Genomic DNA, 25,446 nt, shown 5'->3' with positions numbered 1-25,446 from the left:
GCGGAAAAAAAATACGTTATCATCGACAATAGTGTGATCCTTGTAAATCGCAAAGCTTTACTATATTCTAAAACCACTTCAGTTTCCATTTAAACACAGTTATTTCGTGCAGTCAAACTCTTTATCAATTCATTAGATTTGATTAGTCATCGTTAGGAATCGTGCGTGTAGTCGTAATAAAAGAATTATTAAAAATTGAAGATATGTGATAAGGGGTGCTGTTTGACAAGATAAACACTGCTCAATCGCAGCTCACTTCATAGCGTTGATCTCGTGTATCGCTTCCGAAATGGTCCTTTTTTATCTTTAGTAGCTGAGTGAGTAACGAGATACGAATAGCATGCAGGTGTTCTCTAATAGTAATGATGACGTTTCGTATTAGCTATTATTGTAACTTTCACCGTTGAACCACTTGAATGATGCTTGTAAGTAAAAAATACGCGCTTTCAATACGCTAATAATAATAATATCAATAATAATAATAATAATAATAATAATAATAATAATAATAATAATAATAATAATAATAATAATAATAATAATAATAATAATAATAATAATAATATAATGTACGATATATTATTATTATTATTATTATTATTATTATTATTATTATTATTATTATTATTATTATTATTATTATTATTATTATTATTATTATTATTATTATTATTATTATTATTATTATTATTATTATTATTTGAGATTTTGCGTCTCTAAACCACGATATGATTATGAGAGACGCCGTAGTAGCGGGCTCCGGAAATTTTGACCATCTGGAGTTCTTGAACGTGCGCTGACGTCACACATTACACAGGCGTCTACCATTCAGCCTCCTTCAAAATACGACTGCCACGGCCGGAGTTAAATCCGCGACCTTTCGTTCAGCATTAGAGCACCCTAGCATCCTACGAGGTGGACCTTCCATCCGCGTTTTACCTTCGTACGAGAAAAGAAACAACTTAATTATAAATATGTTAAAACGAGAAAGGTGACGCTGCTTTCTAGAAACTGAAAAATCGGTATTGTCTGTAATCAGAGGGTTACCTAATGAGCAAATGCAGATGGTTACCAATCAGTAATTTCTGTGTGCCCAACAGTTTGCTCCGCGTATTGAGCATGAAGCTGTTTGGGGCTCAGGTAACCACGCGCAAAGCATAAGGCGTCATTCAGAAATGCAGAAAAAAAATGTTCCCAAGCAGTATAAGTAAAAGTTGTTGAAGAAAAAAAAAATACATTACGGAACAGTGCAGGACAATTTCTTGTTCGTGGTATTAGTAGCGGACAGGACACGCGGCCACAACGAAAGGCTTAATTCATCTATGGCAAACTCGAAGAAAACAAATCTCAACGTTTCATGACGTGCGTTGAGATCATAGGGCCGGTACATTCATTGGACACATAAAAAGAGAAGTTTTAGTGTAAATGCTTCAGTTTTCGCAGGATATACTGTTATTACGCATTAGTTTTAGAGGCCCGTGCTTTCACTCAAACCATGGAATGTATTCTGAAAAGAAAAAAAGTTGTACCTTACGGCAAGTATTTTTTTCTTTTTTCTGAACAAGAAACGCTGTGGCATGACGCACACATACACTGACCGATGTCTTTCACCCCCGAGACGCGTATGTAGTTGGCATGTTTTGCATATAACAGGTGCGTTATTTTTTTTCTGTGAGGTGGCCGTACGCTGCACGTCTCGCAGGGCGCACCGTCAAACCTCACCATTCTCTAGGTTTAGGTTTCCGTAAAAATAAATAGTCTGTTTAAAGATGCGTGAATATGCATGACTTCCATCTGCAATTTCAGCGTGTGAGCGTGCGTGTGTCAGGTACGAAACACACATCTGACAGATGGAGTCTATTAGATACAAAGTGAATCCATATATATATACTGTTTTATTTCGTTACCCCTCAACCACTGACGACAAATGTTTTTTGTCTAAGGATATACATTATTTGTGTGATGTTCCAGATGAATAGACGCCTGAAAATTGTAAGCAACACACAGTACACGCTTCAGCAGAGAAAGGAGGCAAAAATGGCAAAGGATTTTAGCCAGGTCTGCAATGCTTCGTTCATTACCTTGCGCTATAGAAGATTGGAAAGATGCGGGAAGATGCAATAGAACAATCAGTGAGTTCATAACACGTGTTAAAAAGACAACAGACACACCAGATGAGTATTCTCTTATTCATGTTTTCGTATCAAAAAAATTCTCATTCTTCTACAATAACAGCAGATGAGGTCAATTTTCAATACTTTGGGCACAAAAGCATTGTTCATTTGTGAAGCTACCCGCTCTCTCTTAGTTCTGACAATGAAGTTGTTAACCGGGTTCATTGCATGCATTACAATCGACTCGTTGCTTGTTCAAGATTGCGCGGATCACGTCCAATAATGATAGCAAAGAATTCTTATGATTAGTGCTGTGCACTAACAAGTTCACCGTCATATTCTTTTTTTCCTTTCTTTGTAGAATTCTTGCCTCATTTTTTCACGTGAGATCCTGAGACATCCTCAATCAATTCTATTGCAGATGCAGGTATACATATTCTCCTAAATATACATGGGCTACTGGGTCGCACCGTACGCAGGTACTCCTGCATTATTTTTGGCAGCAATATTTGTTGAACATACAATCGTGACATGTTCCTCTATCACGAAGTAGGTCAGCTATCGCTCACAACGTGGTAGAGATGGTGTAGCATCCACCTGAAGCAAGACTGCTCTATCAACTGCGGTTCTCTGTTGGAACACCTCTATTTTCTAATCACACTAATTAACCGGAAATATCTTCACTGCTCCGTAACGCTCATGCTCAATTTTCTTATCTCGCTGAGACACCGGATGTGGATTACGGCGTTTTTACTAATTGCCAATGGAGTACACTAATAGCGCAGCAACAAAAGACGGCTGTTGAAGCTGACTGCGTCGATGGCAAAGTTATTACCCATAATTGCTGCGTTGCAGTGGGGGCGCGGCTTAGTGAAGAGAAGCGCCTGTTTTTTCTCACACTGAATGGTTCCGACAGAGAGGTATAAACGCTACCACGCTATCGGTTTTGCCCCGGCGTGACGCGTGCAGAAGTTAACGTGCGCAGACCACAGCTTCGCGAGGCGTTCTCTTCGCTATTAGGAGGTATTGAACCGAACGTAAGCACGCCCATTACTGGTTGAAGCTTTTCTTTACGAACGGGATACTAATTATGGTACGCAGAGGTTTAGCTAATTCTTTATTATTGTTCATATTACGACCTTTGTATAACTCTGCAAAGAGTGTGACACGCATGACCTTGCAGGACGCCACGAGAACAATGCAGCAATATTATGCATACGCAACAGGTCGACTCCTGTATTCAGTCGGGCGAGACGTCGAGGTAATAGAAATTTGTTATGAATATTGCTTTAAATATTCATTTCACCTGTCTCACTATTTTTATCACGACATGTGCTTATTAAAAGGACGTGAACATGAACGCGTTTCACGGAAGGCGAACAACCATTAATAGTCAAATTTCAAATGTTAAGTGATGAACTCTTTGTGATAATCGTCAAGGCTATTATATGTCATTTACCCCAGATAGAAAAAAGGTATTCTATCAGTTGAGACGGGCTTTTTTTTTTCTAAAGCTTGAGGAAGCAAGCTATATAAGGGTTTTTTTTTAAATCCCTCACTCGATACAACGTTTCTTTATGCGTTTTGTCATATGCGAAAACTTTGAGTTCGCAAATAAGGAGCAATGAGACGGTCGACCCTCGGGATCACGAACCATGCTGATTTATTCAAGTAAAATTGTATGCTAAAATATTTATAGTCTTATTAAAATCAATTGATTTGAGGTTACGGAGTAAGCGTGAGTGATAAATAGAAGTTTTTAGTATGCGTAAATTTGCAACGATTCTCTGTTTTATGCAAGCCATGTCTTTTCTTGGATATATGTAATACTAACGGGACCAAGGTTCTAATACTCTTAAAAATATAATATGATAAGTTTTTGAGTTTAACGTCCCAAAGCATCGATATGATTATGAGAGACACCGAAGTGGAAATCCACGGAAATTCGGCTCATCTAGAGATCTTTAACGTGCACCTAAATCTAAGCGCACGGGCCTGAAGCATTTTCGCCACCACCGAAAATACCGCCGCCACTGCCGGAATTTGACCCCATGAACTGCGTTCTAAGCACGTCGGCTTCGCACAGAACGTCTTTACTTTACAGTGTAAAAATTAACAAGAGTGTATTGGTTGACTAATTCCACAGGATACCAGAAGACCACTTAGCAGGCTGTATCAGTCTTTGTGAACTTGTATTGGAACTTGAATGGGAAAAAAATAAAACAAAGCACCCATGCAAAGAGAAATTGTTTTGTATGTGTGATTTTTTTTCTGCAACACGTGGGAAACCTTGAACGTTCTTTCGACATGAAGATATGAATAAAACCAATAGTTTTTTATTGTACTTCTTCACAAACGACTCGTTTTACAGCTACGCTCTAAAATCTAAGAGAGTGCCGGGTACTTTCTTTGGCAGAGTACTTTCTTGTCGCTTATTTTTCTTTTTTCTAGAGTAAATCACCCCTTGTTGAGGCAGAGTACAGTGATTCTACCAGAACTGGTCAGAGCACGCCCCCCAACGGAGTGACACAACGCTGCCTAAAGCGGGGTAGCATGACCCCACTGAAGAGAGTAGTAGTACAGCTCGCAAAAAGAAAGAGCAGAACTCGGGCCGTAATTTGGTTTTTAACTGTTTTTGACAGATCTCCACGCGCGCGGGTCGTAAGGATGGCTAAATACGAGCACAGCAACAAAATAAAAAGAAAAGGTAAAAAACAACCAAGTGGGACTCCAACATTTGACCTGTTGACGATTTGCATATTGCGAGCCCAACACTGTATAACCACTACACCACACTGAAAGACGGTAAATTGGCGTGTAATTCTTCATGCCATAAGTCATTTTTGTGATCTGTCTGTATTTTCTCGCTTAGAAGTGCAGGTTTCAGTGTCTCCACGCTACTCAAAACAAGCCGAACTGTAGCTAACGTGTTTATTGAGTTTGTTTTGCGCTTCGTAAGATCAGAACGTCAGTCGAACATGTTTTTTTACAGTACAAAAAAAAGAAAATCAGCGCAACTAATTATATGAACGGCACTTGCACTGACTCGCCAAGAGTTAGTCATTTCTTCGTATGAAACATCGCGAGTGTACACTAAACAACGTCGCTTTTTTTCCCCACCCACTTGGACATATGTTTGGTCATTCTTGTTCATGTTCTACGACCAAAGCCACAATACTTTGCTGTAGCCGTACCGTACGTGAGAATGAGCGCAGCATCCGCCGTGTGTGACGGTTGTAGCGAAAAACATGAATATTAATATTAGGAGAATGTCACAGCCGTTTGCGTTGAGTTTCGATTGTGACCGATTTAATAAGATAGCATTCGCTTATTTCACCACACAGATCCTAAGCTGAGTTCAAAGCGCCTTCCAGTGTGCTGAAATTCCCTGGTACGCGCTGGAAACGCTGGTCTTTTGTTAATCTTCTCTAACGCCTCCACAAACAAATTCAGTAGGTTTTAATGCACATATGTGGGTCTGGTTTTTAAGTCGTGCTAATCTCTCGCGGTGTGCCGACGCATGTAAATGCAATCAAGAGCAGGAGTATAACCGCGTTTCACTCTCTGATGCCTGAAGAGTATGTGGGCATTCCACTCTCTCAAAGAGAGGTATTCTAGAATGCAGTCTCGAAGGTGCCAGTCCTCTTTTGCACTACAGTAAAACTTGCGTTGGGTCTAGTTGGTACATAGCACAATAAGAAGTAAACTTCCTCGGCGCAAACAATGCGGGAAAATGATGAAAAATGAAATCATTTCTTTTTTTTCATTTTTCCGTATTGTTTGCGCCAAAAAAAGTTCACTTCTTATTGTGCTCTGTTATAGTACCACCCTCCTTCCCCAACACTCATCTCACTCCCCTGTAGTTCTTCCCATGCCTTTTTCGCCCTTCTTCGCCAATTGTCGCGGTGGTGGCGTTCTCGCCTGAGAGACGATTAGTGCGTCTTTTAACAGCACCAGTCATCCTCCTTCAATTGAAGAATCTCTGCTCACTCTCGTTTCATACAGAGGGAAAATAATTTCCCTCTATCTGATGCTTTGCGAGAGTAGAAGAACACTCTAAAGAGTAACTTGGCTTTTTCACTCCTGCAATACTTTCCGCAGTTTTTAGAGTGTACCACGTCCTTTTCGTACGTTCTTCAAGCTATAACCATCAAATTCTATAATGGGGAATGCACTCAGTGCGGCGATTTTTATTATAAGCAAAGATACATATGCCCCCCCCCCCCATTTGCTTCTCTGTTTTGCGATGTCGCACAACGCTCTCATTTCAAAAAGACACCATGATACGGAAAGATTTTCTTCAAAATAAAATTGTTTTTTTTCTCTTTACAGCAATATAACCGAGTTGAAATTTGGGTATTGCCCGCACGAGAAACTCTATTCGGTTAGGTCACGAACGCAGATATTGCACACGTGGGGTGGAATAAAAAATAATTAGGCTCGTCATTACTACGGGACATCAGGGCTGACCCCCTGGAGAGAAATATCGGCGGAAATATATTCTAGCTGTGTGTCGTTCTCGTCTGAAAGTTGATTATCCCCGAGACAGTGCTGGGACGGCCTTTTCACTGCGAATGCAATCGCCTCGCAGTCACATCTTTTTTTTTTCTACGCGGACGCGCCCTTCTTCGCCCTCCCGCGAAGATCACAAAGCGAGGCGGATAAAACAAAGGAAGGTCTGGCCGCCGCTCACCGGTGAACGGCGGCCGCCGCACCGCCAGCGACAATGGAAAGACCAGCAATTCCGTCCCGGGTATAAGCGTACACGTGTGACGTTCCGCCGAATGAACTGCCTCCATCAAGCAGCATTGTCCAGGAGAACGTAGTAATGCTCGAGGATCTACCACCGCCCTCGACTTCGCAGCCCTCCATCCCCGCACCGTTCGCGGCTGGAGGTATTTGTTCTGCTCTCGGTCAGAGAACTTCAGTGAGTTCCCGGCCGGCCGTTTGAATTTGTTTGCACCGGACAACACAAATAGCCGTGCGTCCGTGCGCGTCGCGGCAGGCCACAGCGCGTGGATCCCTGACCGTGTGCGCTGGCTTAGGTCAGATTCCTGTTTTTTTTTCTTGCTGGCAGCGAACCTCTTCTTCCGCTTTCTCCCCGGTTCCCATGCTGCGCAAATTGCACTCCCGCCGTCGCCTATCCTACAGGAGTCGTTGTGCGCCGCCTGCTGGAGCGCTCCACAACTTGGCGCACTGCTCGATGACTGACCGGCAGAATGGCCCCTCGTTTGAGAGAATGCGCGCGGGTCGGCCCCCCGCTTGTCCGCTCTTGATCCCGCCAACTTGATCAGTCCCGACCCAAAAGTGCCCCTTTACCGTCACTCTCTATTTTATTTTGTCTTTTCTTGCCAGCTGTAATTTCTGAAAGAAACCGACAGGCGAAAGCGATGCTTTCTCATCCTTTATTCCCCTTCTTTTTTTCTTTTGCTTAGATCCAGGACGTCGAAATTGTGCTGATGGCACTTTGGACCCGCATGTGAGCCTCAATAGCGCCGGTGTGTTCGCGAGAGCACCAGTTTAAAGAGGAAGACACTCTTCTGCAGTTGCCATTACTTCCCAAGTAGAGCAGGCACACTTGTAGCGTCTTGACGGTTAAAAGACTAGGTTGTTGCAGCTGCTGGGCTCTCCCCCCCTCCTTTTTTTTTTGTCTCAATGCACGTATCTCCTGACCAGTACACCATATTTCAAGAGGAGTCTACTTCTGTCGTATAAGGTTAGAACTAGAAACTGTAAAAATAAGGTCATTAAATTGAAAACCAAATGCGCCAGAAGTGGCACTTAACCTGCAAGATTATGATATCAAACAAAAAAAAGTTATTCAAGTCACAATAAACCATCGTGAATAGGCTGCAACAACGAATGTTATTGTTCGCGGTGATTTGTTATGTAAATTTTATGTATTGAGAATACTGTTTTCTTTTTTGCGTCCCTTAATTATCATTCCGCTCGCAAAAACTTAACGAAACAATGGAGTCAGCTCAAGAGACAAACAAATCGTTGCTATACACCGAGCATATTCGCCGCCGATTTGTAGTCTAACTGGTTTATGGCACTCAGTAGCGTTTACTATCATTGCCTTCTAATATATTGGATCATTTAGTTTTTGTGTTATAAATATCACGTTTTTATATACAACCACTATCTAGAATATATAATTTACTGTATATTTGATCCAGTTATCTTAATAACACTGCTTGTGTAGCAGACAAATTAAAAAAATGAAGACCATCGTACTCATGCTACCTTCTAAGAGTCTAATTCACTCTTCGGGTTAATGCCCATATGGGCGAGCTATTTCGCCCTTGCATCTCGCCCCAAACCTTCTAGTACACCGCTCGAAGTCTAAGCAGGTGCGACATCTCGACACGCACGCCGAAAGACACTATCGAAGCAACTGCGTCGAAGGTGTGGCATTCGCACATTAGGCACAGCGTTAGTTCGTCTAAGTGTGTGTGAAGAAACATGCAGTGTTCTGAGCGCAACCGAAATGCTATTTCATGTCTTGGCTGTCCGAAAGCCAGGCCCTCGCGAAACTCATTTCGGCTGCACGCTTGTATAGTGCGAAGTTCGGTGCATGCTATGGAACTATTCCATGTTTGTAAGCAGTGGTAGGCGTCGTCAACGCACAGAGGCGTTTGTAGCGACGGCACGGCGCTTAGGCTCCAAGGCAGATGTAAACTGGTAGTGTAACTTCCATAGAAGCCCATGTATCCAGTCGTTGGCGGCTCGTTGCCACCGTCGCCATCTAGGTATGTAGGGGGCAACTAACTGTAAACAAAACAAATATAAATTATGACGTCACAACCTGAAGCAGTAGCGACGTCATGCATTTGCATTACATGGCATGAAATTAAAAACATTTCCTAATTGCTGACCATTTACGTGCCATATGATAAATACGTAATAATTTGTGCCTTATGACTCGCTAATTCTGTGCGCGAGAGAAAAAGAAGACCAACAGAAAATATTGAGGAAGCAAAGTAGTTTTATTAGCCAAATATTGTACTTGCAGTGTACACGGGCACCGATAACGTTGCAGACAAGATTGTGACCCAACTGCTCACGAGCAAAATAGGATAATATTTCGAAAACTCACATTGCTCGATCGTGGCAAACCACCGCCTCGAGAATATTGCTTTGGCAACTGTAGAGTACAGCGTGTCGTTGCTTAGCATGTCGCATTCACCATCACGAAAGGCGAGGGCACGCCGGCCGTGCGCCAGCAAAGGCAGTCAGCAGTCGTAGAAGCTGCTATCTACACATTCTGGGAGCTACTTCAGCTCTAAAATGTAATGCCAGTGAACAGCACGTAAGCGAATAAACAACAGAAGGTGCGTACTAAACCACCACGCGAAAGTCAGCGATGCCTCGTTGAGCCGGCAATGCACCGAACAAAACGCAGGCCCCGACAACACATTGATACACCCCTCCCCTTTTACGGCACTCGCCCGAAAAATGAGACAATCAACCATTTAGCCTAGTTTCAGATAAACCGTAAAGAAAATTTATAGTTAACTTTGGCATATATGAACTCGCAACTATTTGAAAAAAACGCACAGCATAGCCACGGAGTGAATGATGATGCGTGGGGCGAAGCGTCTGTCAGCCCGTCCATGCTTCCGTCCGTCCGTTCGTTCTTGCTTCCGTCCGTCCATGCGACCCTCCATGCGTCCATCCATGCGTCTGTGCGTCCGTTCGTGCGTCCATTCTTCTGTACGTCCACGCGTCCGTCCATCCATCCATTCGCCCGTCTGCTAGTCTGTCTGTCTGTCCATCCGTGCGTTTATCTAGTGAACACTCCAAGTACCGCCATCTCGCATCCTCCCACCCGGTCGCACATACTCGCATACCCCGCTCTAGAGCGCATATGTGCTACCAGTGGCTACCTACTACTACTACATACATCAGGAACGAAAGACCAACGCCTTCAGGAGGTTCACCCATAAAAAGATTATATTGAAATTTTGGTTATTTTCCCCTTATGACCTAGTCGCGCTTCAATCATTGGCGGTACTTTTTGTTCTAAGTTTCACGACCAATATAATTTGATTATGAAGGCTCCGCCCAGGCCAAAGCTCGCCACCACCCTCTATGCAGCTTTGAAGCTGCTCCTGAGACTCCCCGACGCGCTGTGCTCGGAGGCAGCTTTGCAGCTGCATAGCCGGGCTACACTGCCAGGTCTGGTATAGGTGTTCTGGTAGGTGTTTTGTGGCCCGGTCGCAGCTGCCCGGCCGTTGTATCACGTGACATCTGGCACAGAAGTTGCTCGGCCATGGTAGCTGCTGCGCAAGTTGTCACGTGTTTGTAGAGGGCGATGGCGTGTTTTGGGCAGAGCCTACGCGCTGCGACATCGCTGCAGGCACCTCAGTATGTAGACGGAACCTACCACTGTGCACAAACATGAAGGAGGTCTATAGAAATAGTCGTGTAGTAACGAGTGGGGCACTCAGGCCGTGAAACAAGAAATGACGGCTTACACTTTACTGGCAGCCAAACTTTTCCAGAAGACGGCTACACTTGACGCGATAAATTTTGGGGTTTGTCACATTAAGTGAGATTATACAACCTTGGGGTGTATTCCGGAGCAAGTTCATGCTTTCGTGGTTCATGAAAAGATGTACTAAAGGAACTGGTGGCCCTTCAAGCTTTCAGTTAATTTCCTATCATTTATTCAATATTTTTTTGTGAATAGGGCTGCCTCACGAGCACAGACGTCACAGAATCACCTTTATATTGCTGCGATAATCTGTTCGGTACCACATTTCATATTATTCTCTTTATTTACGATGAAAAATAATATCCTGCTTTGCAATGCACAACCGCAGTCATGGTCCACCATGAATATCATAGGCAATCGGATCAAGGCGGGCGTAATTAAGACAGCGTTATAATAAGACATCACAAATCAAGACAATGCTCCCGAAAGGTTCGGTATAGCAAGCGATTCTTGCGTACGCAGAAAAAATATTTTAACGCGATAGCGTTAGAGAGCTCGTGTCACAGAAATTCCGCCGTCAGCATTGGCACGATTGATTGTGAGCGAAAAATTGTCCGTGAGCAAAAAATCGACAAAGAAGCAAATAAAATGAATAAAATTTTTATGCCATTGATGATCGAACCCGGGCTGTCCGCGTGGCAAGCTAGTGTCCTACCACAAAGCCACGTTGTTACTTGCAGCGGCTACGGGAAAAAACCCTATATAAACGGCATGTACTGGAAGGAGTCCACTTAACTCGTTTTCTTCGACAGGTGTCACGACTAAAACGAGCCCATTCGGCTATTTGTAGGCGCATTTGGGAGGCAATCAAACTACGTCGGAAAGAGCAGGGATAGCGCAGCCATCGCCGCTAAAAACACAAAGAAACTTTCAAACAGCTCTAAAAATGAACAACTATGTCCATCGAGCTGAAAAAATATTGCGCTTTTCCAGAGGCGTTGATCAAGCAAACAGCAAACGCTAGAAGACGTGCTGCCATCTGTGAGATATTGTGAGACTCTTTATCGCCTCCTAGGTGACAAGCGCGTGGCGTGTATCTTGGAGGCCATGCGACTCTTGCTTTAGATCTAAAAACCTGTATGTACCATTCGCGCGCGCGCGTGTATGTGTGTCTGTGTGCCATCTGTGAGACATTGTGAAAAACGTGTCTTGACTAAAGCAGAGCGCCTTTCTAGCAGAGGGAAGTGGCCACACTGTACGGTCTTGCTCATCAATGAGCAATGAGTGAGGCCTACGCGGAGTTCATAATACAGGACCATGTGACTATATTACTGTACAATATTTTCATGAAGTTCTTATAGAAGTGCTGGTAAGTGAATCGAAAACCTGTAGAATTGCTATAGATACGTTGCGCTTGCGCATGCGCGTGTTTGTGTGCGTGTGTGTGTAACAAAACATAATAAGTATGCACTTAGCGGTTGAAGGGTGCACTAGGGTCCGGATTTTGCTATCGCGTTCAACTTTTCAAGGCGAAGCTTAAGTGTCCCCCAACTTTCATGATAGCAGCAATAACTTAGTGCAAAACTTTACTGCAGTTAAACGTGGTTAAACCAAGGTTGCAGGGGGACAGCTCGGCTTCCCTGCTTTGGGAAAGAAAGATACCATTCGTTACAGATATTTCACTTCCTTACGTGGCTCTGTTTAAGCAAGTACGAGGGGAAGCAGCTAATGATTGATTGAGTGATTGATTGATTGATTGATAGATATATGGTGTGTAACGTAACAAAACCACGATATGATTACGAGAGACTCCGTAGTGGAGGGCTCGGGAAATTTAGACCACCTGGGGTTCTTTGACGTGCACCCTAATCTGAGAGCGTGGGCCTAAATTATTTCCAGCTCCATCTGAAATGCTGTCGCCGCCACTGGGATTCGACCCGCGACATGGTGGCCAGCAGCCGAGTACATTAGCCAGTAGACCACCCCGACGGTGCGACGAGAAGCGGCTAAACACTGCATCAAGGGTGCCTAGTCGTAGTGGCGACATGTGTACCGCAACACAACAAACGCACACTGCTCGGTGCTCCAGGCACGAATGCGCAGTGAACTTGGATGCAGCCAGCGTTTCTGAATGTCGCGGCATGAAAAACTCACGTTGAGCCGTGATTAATTTTTGTGAACGTGCCACGCTTGTGTTCCGGGAAAGCACTTTCACTGGCGTTTACCTTGGCTGTGCTTGAAGATCAAATTCACGCGACGAGGAGAACTAAAGCTGTCCTCTAAGATATTCCCGGGGTCAATGTAAAACCACCTATCAAGACAAATAGGCCTGAAACTCACATCATGACGCAGAATCTGTGGCGACTAGTCAAGTAAAGCGCGAAAACATGACAATAAGGCGGGCTTCGGGTCTAAACGACGCGAGAACTGAATGAGACAAAGCTAGAAGATCCCTTTTCGCAGCGCGAAGATGCATAATGACTCAGAGGAAAAAAATGTGTAAAAGAAATAAAGAAAGAGCACAAAAGTGCGAAAAAGTGTCATGATCTCAAATCGGTAATGTCTGCCAAGAGACGCAGTAAAATCCGTGTGAGCGAAGACGTCTGACCGACAAATAAAGAGGAAAAAGTAGACGGTGATAAGGAAACGAGACAAGTAAAGCTAATAAAAACACGACGCTGACAAAGCTGGAGACATAGCAAGCAATGAAAAACAAAAATAAAAGAAGTGAGACACCAAATGCCTTGGATAGGGAATAAAAACGACACCAAGGGAAAAAGTGGAGGCAATCCCGGTTAAAAACTAAGAACAAACAACGCTGTTTGAAATGGACACAAGCAAAAGTAGCAAATAAAGTATACAAACAAGGTTAACATATAGCCATGCCTGTGAGAGCTCGCCAAGATACATGTTCTGAGAAAAAAAAACATATATAAGGAATACGAAGTGGGGCAACGCAGAGGTTATCGATGGAGTGGCTAATTACCGCTACCCCGTTTGCAGAAAATAGCGCGAGATAGTCAAACTGAAGAAGACACCTGATTCGACGAATACAAGAGAAAGAAAAAAAAAAGGAACTGAGGGACGACAGCATGCAACAAGTGTAACCTACACTCAAATTTACGCGAGGTCACTAAGGATTATTGTCCAAAAGACTTCGAGATGCACTAGCGACTAGTCCAATCAGGGTATACTATATGCTTAACGACTTATACACGCACGCTACTGCGTGATAGTTCAAAATGTGACTTTAAAAGAAAGCTGGCAAACTTACGAACGATGCGATGCTACACTACAGCCTAGATGACATTAACGAAATGGCCACACTTTAAACCAAAAGTCAAGAGCACTCTGCCGCCATGCCGCTCTCGTTATATAATCGTCATGTCTCTTTATGAGCATTTAGGGTCATTGTTAAACCACTAAAAAAGTGAATAAATTGAAATAGTTTGGGAGATTACGTGGACAGAATTCTGCTTGTGTAAGATACCAACCTTTGCAAATGTGAGACCAATCGACGACTTGAAACGCGCCTTGGCTAATGCATCTTATGGTCGCTATCACGCATGCAGTTTTCAAATGCTTTGTGAACATCGATAATCCGCTGCGCTAGTCTGCGTGAAGAAGATGAAAAACAAAGTTCAAGCAGCTTTTTTTTAATTATTTTACTGTGTCCGTCGGTGAACATAAGTTTTGCTAACCAGTCTGCGTTTTAATTGACAGCATCTCATGCAAAAGAAAAAAAAACATATAAAGAAAAAAGAGAATTCAAGAAAAACGGAGTCCTGGTCAAGCGTAGGTCTGAAGAAGTGAGTCCTTTCGTTGCATCGGTCATACATTCACGGAGTCAAATTCTCTAAACGTGTGTTAGGTTCAACCGATCTGTAAAAATACATGTAATTACCAATGACTGCGTCGAATATATAGTTGTAACTACGGCAAACCAATTGTGAACTCTCCTACGTATTACTAAAAAAATCTTTTTGGGTCCGCATTCACAAGAACATTTCACACTATAATTGTCCGTAATAAAACCACTTAAGCTGATTGTGTTGGAATTAGTCAAACTGCGGGCTAATGGCAAGAAAGTACTTACGAAAAAAGGTTTCGTGAACTTGGACTCTATACTTGTTTGTGCGAGAAAAGTTTAAACGATGTTGATGTTGCGCATGTGATTAGCAAACGCACCGGCCAATGAAAGAGTGTGCTCACCAATGAATATATACGTGAATACGAACCCTGAATTCGGGGCATAATTCACAGATTTTTTTTCATAGTGCTTATTCCCACCAGACAGCAGTATTCACGAATGATGTGCCTAGCTTCCCGATGAGTCGGATAGTTTTACAGGAAGCACTACGAATACATGTTTTGTGAGTGCGGGCCATGGTTTGTCTTGCGTATAAGTACTGCCTGCGATGTTTATCTCGTTATCACTTGGATCTAGTTCACAATTAACGCACGGGAACGCAATCTCATGAAATACAATTACTATGCAAGCTACGAACTTATTCAAACACTATTAATTTAATTTATCTATCTATCTATCTATCTATCTATCTATCTATCTATCTATCTATCTATCTATCTATTTATTGCAACACTCTCAACTCAGAATGTGAAGGCCTGACTACCAAACGCGCGACGTAAATTGTATTTCCACTGGAGAAGATGAAGTGGATAAATTATCTGGGTTTGTGCCAGGCAGAGAACAAAAAGAGTAATGTGATCACGCATGGCACTAGAATAAGCCCAGCCGACAAGCAAATGCGGTGCGGATTATCCCATCTTCTGCAGATGTTTGATGTAGCCGTCGCAAATCGTTTCTTATTTCGAGCTAAGCTCTTGGCCTTCGGCGGATGCCATTTGCAGCCCGCCTTTCTTGCGGAATCGTTCTACGCCAAGGACGGCTTAGGCACGGGCCGTTCCGTGCAAGCACGCGAGCGCCAGATATCAATAGAACCAGAACATCATTTAAATGGCGATAAGCCGCGCTGCGACAATTGGGTCTCGGGTTCCATTTGGCGATGTTTAAAAGTTGTACGGCAAGGCAATTTCCGCAGTGCTCCTTTCCTTTTTTTATTCCCCCGCTGAGTTTCCACGTAATTGCCTCGGCTGAAAACGAGAGGCGTCACCGTACGCGCCTCAATATAGCGGCTGGTTCTGAGGCCGCGGACACCGAACGCGTAAGTCGTTCGATACCGAACGTTGAATGCGGCCAGAGACTACTTTTCAATAAGTAACGATTTTTGCAAAAAAACGCTGTTTCCGAACAATACACTAATCGACTAGCCGCTTTCGCTGAAAAAGAGCAAACAAAACAGGCTTACCCGTTCTCATCAGCGCACCGTTTCTAAAGCTGCGTGCCGGACCTTAAAATATCGCATTATACTGGAATCTGCAGTAACACTTCATCTATAAGGGTCGCCTTACTCAAGCTGCCCACTTTGAGAAGATACACATAGTCAGCGTAATATAAAGATAGGACACGCGGCGCGCATATACTATGCGTGCTTTAGGCACGCGTGTTGCAAGAAAATTGATAACGAAGCAACTTTTACAACGCGTGAATGTATCGCGGACCAGCATGGAAGAAGTTCAGAGGCACGAAAGACGCGTGATTTTTGTCATGTCGCATTTTGCCACGGCTCTATGAATATCAGTCGGGTAGAAGGAAGTAACACCGAACCGCTCGGGTAGTGTTCTATTTATTTTTGCTTATATAGGATCCAGTGTCAACAGAAGAACACAGCTCCTAATAAGTCGGCAAAGGGAAGCCGGGGGCAAAATAATGAGTATGGGGTATCTGGAGAAAGACCAATATAGAAGTGACGCTGAGCAGGCCGCTCAAGAGCAAGTAACGCTACACCCCCCCCCCCACCCCCCCCCCCCAAAATCTTAAAGCATGCAGCGGGACAGATAGAAATAGAAAATAGAGAGGAGTAAACCGAAGGAAAACTTGATGAGTCTTGCAACGTATCCTCCACGTCTTCAGTTGATCGTCGAGCGCTCAACTCCGAGAGCGTTCAAGGGAGGACACTTTGAGCAAGCTGTTTCTGAGACGCTCGCTGCGCTTCACTTCTGCATTGCTTTTCTGTTCCGGGCGGCTTTGCTGCTCTTTGCTCGTCGCCCTCAAGTGCACGCACCTATTTTATTTGTTTTGCTCTGAAGTTCCAGTTTTGTTCTCGCCGGCGTGATTCGGTGAAGTCGTGCGAAGTTATTGCAAGCAAGGGGAACATCATTTCAGACCCAGGAGGTGATATCAAGTTCGCGAAGCCTTTCTCCTCATTGCTCTTCATTTTTCTTCTTTTCTCTTTCGTAAATAGTTGGCCGCACATTTCAGTCGGAGTGAAAAGCTCTTATATGCATTTCTTGCTTTTATTACGTAAAAGAATAACATAAGTCTTGAGTACGTGTATTATATATTGATTGGAAACGCCACAGTCTGCAGGCTGTTTTGTTTTGTTTTTTTGCCGCCGGGCCAGATTGAGGTGTCATCGCCAGCTCTACATCGGTTAGAAATGTCGATTTGACCTTAGTATACAAGGGCAGTCTGGTCTTGTCAAACGAGATATGTTGTTTTCGGCATTAAATATTAGCGATGCGCCCATCCCGTGTTCAACATGAAGATGGTCTCACTGAAGCGCTGTGCCGCAGTCAGTAATGCTTATCTCTATGTGCTTGCTTCTTTGCACTCTGCTTGGTTCATTATCTTCGTCGGCTGCTGGATCACAGTCACGAGGAGAAAGATTCTGCATGAAAAGTGAATGTCAAGCAAAGAAAAGAAGAAACAACTGACAAATTGTTCCTTTCCGCGTCTTTCAAAGACTATTAGAACACAATATTCAAGTTTAGGCTCAACTGAAAGCAAGTGTGCGGCAGACACCTATAAAAACCTGTGGCTAACAGATGTACAGAGCTTTATTATTACATAGATGACACACTTGTCCAGCTTTGGAAACAAGATAGTAGTACTAGTAGTAGTAGTAGTAGTAGTAGTAGTAGTAGTAATAGTAGTGGTAGTAGCAGTGGTAGTAGTAGTAATGAGGAGGAGGAGGAGTTTCATGTGCCAAAATTTATGATATGATTGTGAGGGACTCAAGTGGCGAGCTCCACTGGAGGGCTCCCGAAATTTCATCATCTGATGTTATTTTTTTAACGCTTACTGGCATCGCTTAGCACAAAGGCCTCTACCTATTAGCATCCAAAATATTTATTTGTTTTATTTATTTATTTATTTACACGTACTGAAATTACTATTTGGCGATTTAAGCAGGGTGGTACACGTAGTTAGACATGAGCAAAATACAAGTACAGGAGTATATATTATTTGCACTGTAATTGGAAACAAGGTGTGATTTATTGCCATCATGCTTCTTCAACTCGGTTCAGTTTGCTTCTTTGAGGCATTTATATAAACCTAGATTCTAACGTACATGAAAGGCAGTGGCGTTGTCACACGAGAGTGTGCTCTTTATGCTGTTGTTTTAGTCTAAACAAATAAAAGGGAAGAAAAATTAGCAATCATCACAGTTTGGTCTGAAAGGCAAAGCAATGAATTCAATAGCCAGAAATTCAAATGTCAGAGGAAGTATGGCAAGCTGCTAGAAAATTGCGGCGTGCTGCTCAAACAAAAAATGACGCATGAAAGAAACGCACAGAAATACACTGGACGGCTGCGAAGTGCGAGAGTTAATACTTCACCAAGCCCCTGTTTTAGCTTTTGTAGCAAGCAATTCACTCCTTTCGCAAACGGGGCTCCAACTGCGATCAAGTGATCTTCGTGCAGTGATATAGCAAAGGACGTGAAAAACTTCCCCTGAAGAAGAAAGCGCTTGGGTACAAATGACCACAGCCTGTTTCTTTCTTTTTTTCAAAGTCAGAGGCGCACATCTCCAGACGAAACAATGCGGGAGTTTAGGATTCGATACCCAAGATATTGGCAGTTGCATGTTACGCCATGGCTCATACCCTGCTGGCCTACATTCTGGTCACTACAATAAAACTTCATTTGGGTCTAGCTGGTACATACTCCTGTGGCTAAAATTACAGCGCAAACGCACTTCTTTGTCCTTCTCACTCTTTCTTCACTTATTTGTCCCTGCACTAGTCTGCATATGATTTCATGTCTTCGCTTATCTAATACACTATCATTTCTGTTGCATGTTTTAGTTTGGAGCTAATGTTTGTGCAAGTGTGGTAATGTTGCCTGGGGCGTATATATGCGTTCACGTGTCAAATGATAAAGCATTTGTTAAAAAGTGCTTTTGTCGTATTTTTTTTCTTCATGAGTGTCTTCTGCGCTTGCGCTGTGATCCTAGCGTCAGGATTTCGGTCATGCTGTAAGATGTATACTGTGAATTTCGTTCAGCCTTCTTGCTTCTTCTCTCCTGTAGCATAAGCCTACAAGAGACCCAAAGCGTTCCCACGAGTTCGCACCACCTCGAGCCACGGGACGCGCTTCTTTTTTTTTCCGGCCAGTTGCGTGGTGTTACGAGCGAAAAATTGGGAGCTAGTGTTGGTCGACAGCGCTGATGAGTGCGAGGGGGGGGGGGGCGCAGAATGAAATCCATGGTCTGCCACTTCTAACAAATTATCGCCTGGATTATTTTTATAACGGGCTGTTACGTACACTGGCGGTCAAAATGTTGCGGACCACGGGAGCGCATGTTCGCTTTGTCCGCTAGTACCGCGGCGCCTTCTGACGGCTGTATGCGAAGCTCGAGAACACGCAGCGCAAGTTTGTCCTTTTTTTACCTGCCAGTCTGCTTATCCGCTCCCTTCAACAGCTCGCATTGAAACGGCAAAAAAATTCCAAGGTGTCACTTCTGCCGTCGCCGGGGAAACACCAAGCGATGATATCGTGTTAACAACACGTAATTTGTAGTCGCACGGCACTGTGCGCGCAGCATTCCAGGCTTTAGGTCCAGAAGCTCCGCATGACAATTCCACAAAACACCGCGAGAAATTTCAGTATGCACACCTTTCACGAATGAAAGCAGATCAATAACCTTATCGCAAAAACGATTCTCGAAAAACAGACACCGAATGCATGTTGGCGCAGCGGAGCGTCTGGGACTGATGATGCTAAGGCACAGAATGCATTAGGCGCACACAGAGCGGTACCAGTAGAAATTACGTCTTTTCTTCACTATATGATCGCTCGGTGTTTCTGCTGCAACAGCAGTAGTGACGACACCTTGCGCTCCTTTGAGGCGCGTGCTGCTGAATAGAGCCATTCTTTTCACCTGCACTTCCTGAACCGGTTAACGGAGGCGCTGAACTTCGGCATTCGTTTCACGAGTTCCACGTGGTGGCAGCGGCACCGAAGTATTCGTTTTGAAAAAGTACAGCTGTCGTGCAAGGCCAGTTCACGAATCCCCTGCACCTGCTCGCGAGGTGGCTTCGGCTGCAGCAGACGACACAGCCGATTGCATTCGTGTATGTTTTGGCGACGTTCAACAAGTACGACGGTGAACATTTACAAATATACACATGCCAAGCACCGTAAGCGGCACCGTCGTTTACGGATCACAGCCTCCACAACCCTCGACCACCGAAAAGTAGCATAGGGCTTGCAGGACAGCTGCACTCTCGTATTCGTTTCCGCGTCTCGTCGCTGCTGCACTTGCTGAAACGTCCCCTGCACGAAGGCGACACCCAAACGGCACCACCGTGATTCAGTCCTGGAAGTGCAGGGTGAATTTAATGGAGCAGGGTGGCAGGTAAAAAAAGCACGGGCTTGCGCAGCGCATGCTCTTGAGATTCGCACGCCGCCGTCAGAAGGCGCCGCGGTGCTAGAGCTGACACGCGCTCCCGTGGTCCACAAAATTTTGACCGCTATTGTGCATTCACCGGACAGCTTAATATTTTATAGTGCAGACCTCGGGGATCCTATAAGAAGCGTTAGTATATAGTGAAAAGTCCTGAAAACCAACGGGCTTTGTGGTGCGATGCTACGATTTCACGAGAATGTTTCAGTGGGCCATTGAATTGCAAATACTGTTTTGTTTGTGAGCTATCATTTTTCTTACAACTGCAATAAAACCTGCAAAGAGATTGTTTCTTTCGATTGTCAAGTATCCCTATCAGCGTGTGCACAGAGTACGAACATCACACTGTGTCCTCCAAGTGGTCAAACCGCTGCTCGGTCTAGACGCACAAATACAGAAAGCTTATAACATTTTTTAGAGGCAAGAGATGTGGCGAGAGTAATAATAATAATTGTTGGGATTTATTGTCACACAACCAAGATATGAATATGAAAGATGCCGTAGTGGAGTGCTCCGGAAATTTAGACCACTAGGTTTTTTTTAAAACATGTACCTAAGCCTCCGCACACAGGCCTAGAGCATTTTGGCCTCCATCGAAAATGCGGTCGCGACAGCCGGCATTCGATCCAGAGACCTGTGGGCCGACACTCGAGCAGCATAGCCACTATAGGCCATCGTGGCGGAGTGATTAGAAGAGCAGGTCTCACCTCTTGATTAATTCATATGTGGAATTTAACGTCACAAAACCATCATATGATTATGAGAGACGCCGTAGTGGAGGGCTGCGGAAATTTTGACCACCTGGGAATCTTTAACGTGCACACAAATCTGAGCACACGGACGGGCCTCAGCGATTTCGCCTCCATCGGAAATGCAACCGCCGCAACCGGGATTCGATCCCGCAACCTGCTGGTAAACAGCCGAGTACCTTAGCCACTAGACCACCACGGCGGGGCCTCTTGAAAGTCGAAAAAAACCTGACGTGACCATTCCTTCTTTCGCCTGTGCAAATTTCCTCAACTATACAGTTTCGCCGCATTCGTTAGCTTTCGCCGCAAATAATTTTGAAAGCGAGGCAGCTTTTGCTCGAGGCTGTGCCCATCCTTCCCTCACGCATCCGCTCTCTCACTGCACAAGCGCGTCGCTTCCCTCTCTCTCACCTCTTACGCTCTCCTCTCTTTCCCGAGTAGGTGGTGAAGGCAACGTTTCCGTGAGACAGAGCTCATCTGCTTTGTCCGTAGCCGTTGATCGTTGGTCTTGCGGCGTTCCACAATTTCGAGAGACAGAGAACGTCTGCGTTGGTTAGCACGGAATCTCGTTCGATGTGACTGGCGTGTACGTTGAGAGATCAGCTGTTTAGCAGTGCTATAGTCATGGTCACCAGTAGCGTTGGTCACCGCGGCAGCGTTCACGGCAGTGCTCATAACATCAAGTGATGGTCACCGGCAGCGTTAGTCAAGTGGAGCGTCTGCTTGTTTCTGTGGGTGCTGTTCGCCATCTCCCCGCTGCTTCACATCCACACATGGTTCCCTCTGGTGGTCTCGTGGGAGATGGCGTTATGTTTGTTGGAGTGAAGCTTCATTTGTTTACATCGGGAACTACAGGTTGTTCGAAGCCCCCGAAAAAAAAAGTTACGTTTTACATGATTCGTCTAAGCGTTCAATTTGGTAACGAATAAGGCACAGTCACCGATGCACGATACGGCGTGTGTTCTCTAGGTACGTCGCATGTATACGGCAGCATACGCAGACTTAAGAGCCAAAGCAAACGTGCTTTGTACTAGGCACACAGAATCTGTATCATGCGACGCACAATAACGTTCAATGAACCCCTCGCTTTTCTTTCGGTGAGATATATGCCCCCATGCTCACAGACAAAGTGCTAACTAACTGTAAACAAGATGTGACTACTACTAAGAACTTTTTTTCCTTCCCAAAATCATAAAAAAGAATAAACTTTACCTCGAGCGAATATTTCCCATGAGCCGGAACACACTGTTAAGTATGTTTTGTTCTGTTTATGTTTTGCTTCTGGTATATTCTAAAGTTTGAGTACTTCCTGAAATTCGCAATAGTTTCCAATCCAGTAGTAGTTGTAGGCGGTGCTACGCAAGCGTCCTGTTCTGGCGTAAAACCACGACTGCGTATCATTTATGTTTATCTTTCCACGTTTTCTGTTTATTTGTTCTTTCATATTAGTTCCTCATCTCGTACTAACAATAGGATAATTACTGTTCATACGTCTCCATGCCTTGGGAGCCCATTGTATGCGCGCTCGTGGTGCTTACAGACTCAACTAGATCCCACATTGAGGGCCACGTCGGGTTGAGCGTGTTCTATACTTTCTCTGTTTACTTTGGCAGCGATAAATATTTGTCACGCACGTGGGACTCTTGTCAGGGAGGACTGAAAGAGTCAGGCTACTTCGATGGTGCCACCATAAAAGGCAGTGCTCCGTCGGACGATTGTTTCGATCGTATAAGCGTGATGCCCGGAACAGCTTTGAATAAAAAGAATAAACCGGAACCCAGTCTAAAATTTACGTTCGCCTCAAAGGTGGTACGTCAGGTTGGCACCAAGCCCGAGGGCCTTTCGACATTTTCATTGCCGGTTTTCTTTCATCCCGGCAATTGTTTAGAGCGGCGTTCTTAACGCTGTTAAGCCGAGTCGACCATGTCTCCCTCCGTCCATATATACGATTCTCGCCACCAAACGCTACGCCCTTGCGAGCTTCTTTCTTCCTCGCCCAGTTTCTAGCCTTTTGTATATTCTTTGGGCGTGGAATTTCGATGGTGCAGCTGTATATGGCAGTCAACTATGCAGCTCGACCCCTCTGAGGATTGGCGGTGGTGTAACGGTGAAAGTTCCGGTGGTGCCTTTTCTCAGCTCCCCGTTTTATGGCCTTTATTGCGAGATGGGGGGAGCGGTAAAAATTTCTGCCTGTCTATGAAAATGATAGTGGCGGCCCTTTCCGACAACTTGGCAGTGGCGACGAGGTTCATGCGCTCCCGCGATCTTTTTTATTTTTCCACTCTGTCTCCCTTTCTTGAATGCGCGCTTGTTTCTGGTTCACTGTCCTCTCGAATGCACTCAGTGTCAGCACGGTAAATCTAGCCAGTAGCTTACGCTCCCACTGAAGCGCATGATTGGAGCGCCACCCAATACCCGTGTCCTCCGAGTAACAGTCGCTTGGCTTTTTAAAGACGATAGTCTTTCTTGGGGACCTTCGACGTAAAAAAATTTGATCTGTCTGTCTGTCTGTCTGTCTGTCTGTCTGTACAATTGTCTGTTTGTCCACTCTTACCGGCATCGGGTACTTGAAACGGCCGACCCCATCCGCAGTGACCACCAATGTTGCTTAAGGCTGAGCGTTCATGCTTGTGTAATGGTCAATTAAAAAGCAATTACTGCGCATGTCTGGGGCACCATAACAATACGCATATATTCTGCATATGCATTTCTTACTAGAAAACGCATACATAAGTAATTTTAAGGACTGTAGCGCCTATCACGCTGTGCTTACCATGCAACGCTTGCATGGAACGGGGAGTGTTTCCAACGCTTTGCTAAGACGAGATGGTGGTGGCACCTACCCGTCGCCTCACATTCTACAGCTTATCACCTCTGAGACGGGCGCGCACAGGCACGCGCTTTGTTTTCCAACAGAAACTGCCAGATGGCGCTCATGTCTCACGTGTGACGTGATTTGATGCGCTCGTTTGCCTCCGCTGCACGCTCGAGGCCCTCTAACGCAGCGCCTCTCTAACACCATTCACCAATTTTCTTGCTCAGAACATCAAATGAATGTTTTGTTCACTCTCTCCATACGCAAGACTATCGTCTTTCGACGACTTTCACAGATTACATGCAAATACGGGGCCATTTTTTTCTTTCGCATTATTGTTTTCGGTCATGCAGGTAGCTCGAAAAACACAAGGACGGTGGGGAATCTTTTGACGTCGCGCCTATCGATGGCGAAAGTATTGAGTGGCAGCGGTTTTCTTCACCTGTATGGTAACGCCCTAGAATTCGAGTCTCTACCGTTCTTATTCGATAAGACAACTTCGCAGCATGTGACGATCTCATGTGTTGAGTTTCGTCTGTCTTCTTTTTTTTTTATTGTATCAAGTGAGCCCATTGTTGAAACGCCCCTCATGATTCAGTTTAGAAAGATTTGACTATTTTTATGCTTTTGTTATCTTTGCAGGACTTTTTTTAGTTGTCTGGCGTCGAGTTTATTAGTATCATCTCACAGCAACAGTTAAAATTAGTTTCTGTATTTATTCCTTCTATTGTAAAGAAACCACTCTCCCGGCAGTAAAACATAGAGATAAGACTGGATCTGTCTAACTGACAGATAAGACTGGATTTAACTTTCTGTTTTTTTTATTTCCACTTTTTGAAGTTCTTCCAAAATTGAGGCATCGCAGCAAGATAAGTAAAATGAAATACACAAAAAGAACAATGCCGCGTTGTGTTTGTTGCACGAAACGAATTTCCGTGTTTTTCGTAAAAGTTGGGTTCGCTATGATTCACTTCGCTTTCGCAAAGTTCAGCTTGTCACAGCTATTCAACAAGACGTCATTCATGTCTAAATATCAAGGTTGTTGCCAGCTTAGTTAACCCAGCCGCCAAATTATTCATTCATTTTCATTTTATTTGCTTTACTTTCGGGCCTTTGACGGTCACATCACTTTGTAAGGAAGATTTATTAACATTAATTTAACGTACGATTTAAAGGGGAGCTCTGTAACAGTCATATGAACTGTAATAGCAAATATGCTCTCAAATCACACGACGAAATGAACTGGCCACAATTAAGTGAATGTCAGGAAGACATTAAAAGAACATTACCATTTCCTCTCTCCATTGTTTCATAAGTGAAGCCTTTACAATTGTTTAATGTTGTCACCTGCACGCTGACTTCAAGCGCACGGTGATTCCTTTGCTGCAAAACATTTTGCAGCGAAAGCTGTACGAGATCACCACTCGGGTCACGCGGAGTTATCCGCCGCGGCCGCCGGTGTCCGTATACCACATCGCGCGATTTAAGAAAAGAAAACTTTACACCAATGCCACGGGGTAGCTTAAACACGGGTCCGCTGTGTGCCAGCCCAGTA

The 25,446-nt window shown here is 44.3% G+C and overlaps 1 protein-coding gene across 1 annotated transcript in view; it reads left to right on the top strand.

Moving 5' to 3' along the window:
- LOC142775088 (synaptogenesis protein syg-2-like) overlaps window positions 1-25,446 on the top strand; it is a 244,640-nt gene that overhangs the window by 153,761 nt on the left and 65,433 nt on the right. The window lies entirely within an intron of this gene.

The sequence above is a fragment of the Rhipicephalus microplus genome, chromosome X, assembly GCF_043290135.1.
Source record: "Rhipicephalus microplus isolate Deutch F79 chromosome X, USDA_Rmic, whole genome shotgun sequence".
Taxonomy (NCBI): domain Eukaryota; kingdom Metazoa; phylum Arthropoda; class Arachnida; order Ixodida; family Ixodidae; genus Rhipicephalus; species Rhipicephalus microplus.
The sequence above is the reverse complement of the archived record's forward strand: the minus strand, read 5'-3'. Positions and strand labels throughout refer to the sequence as shown.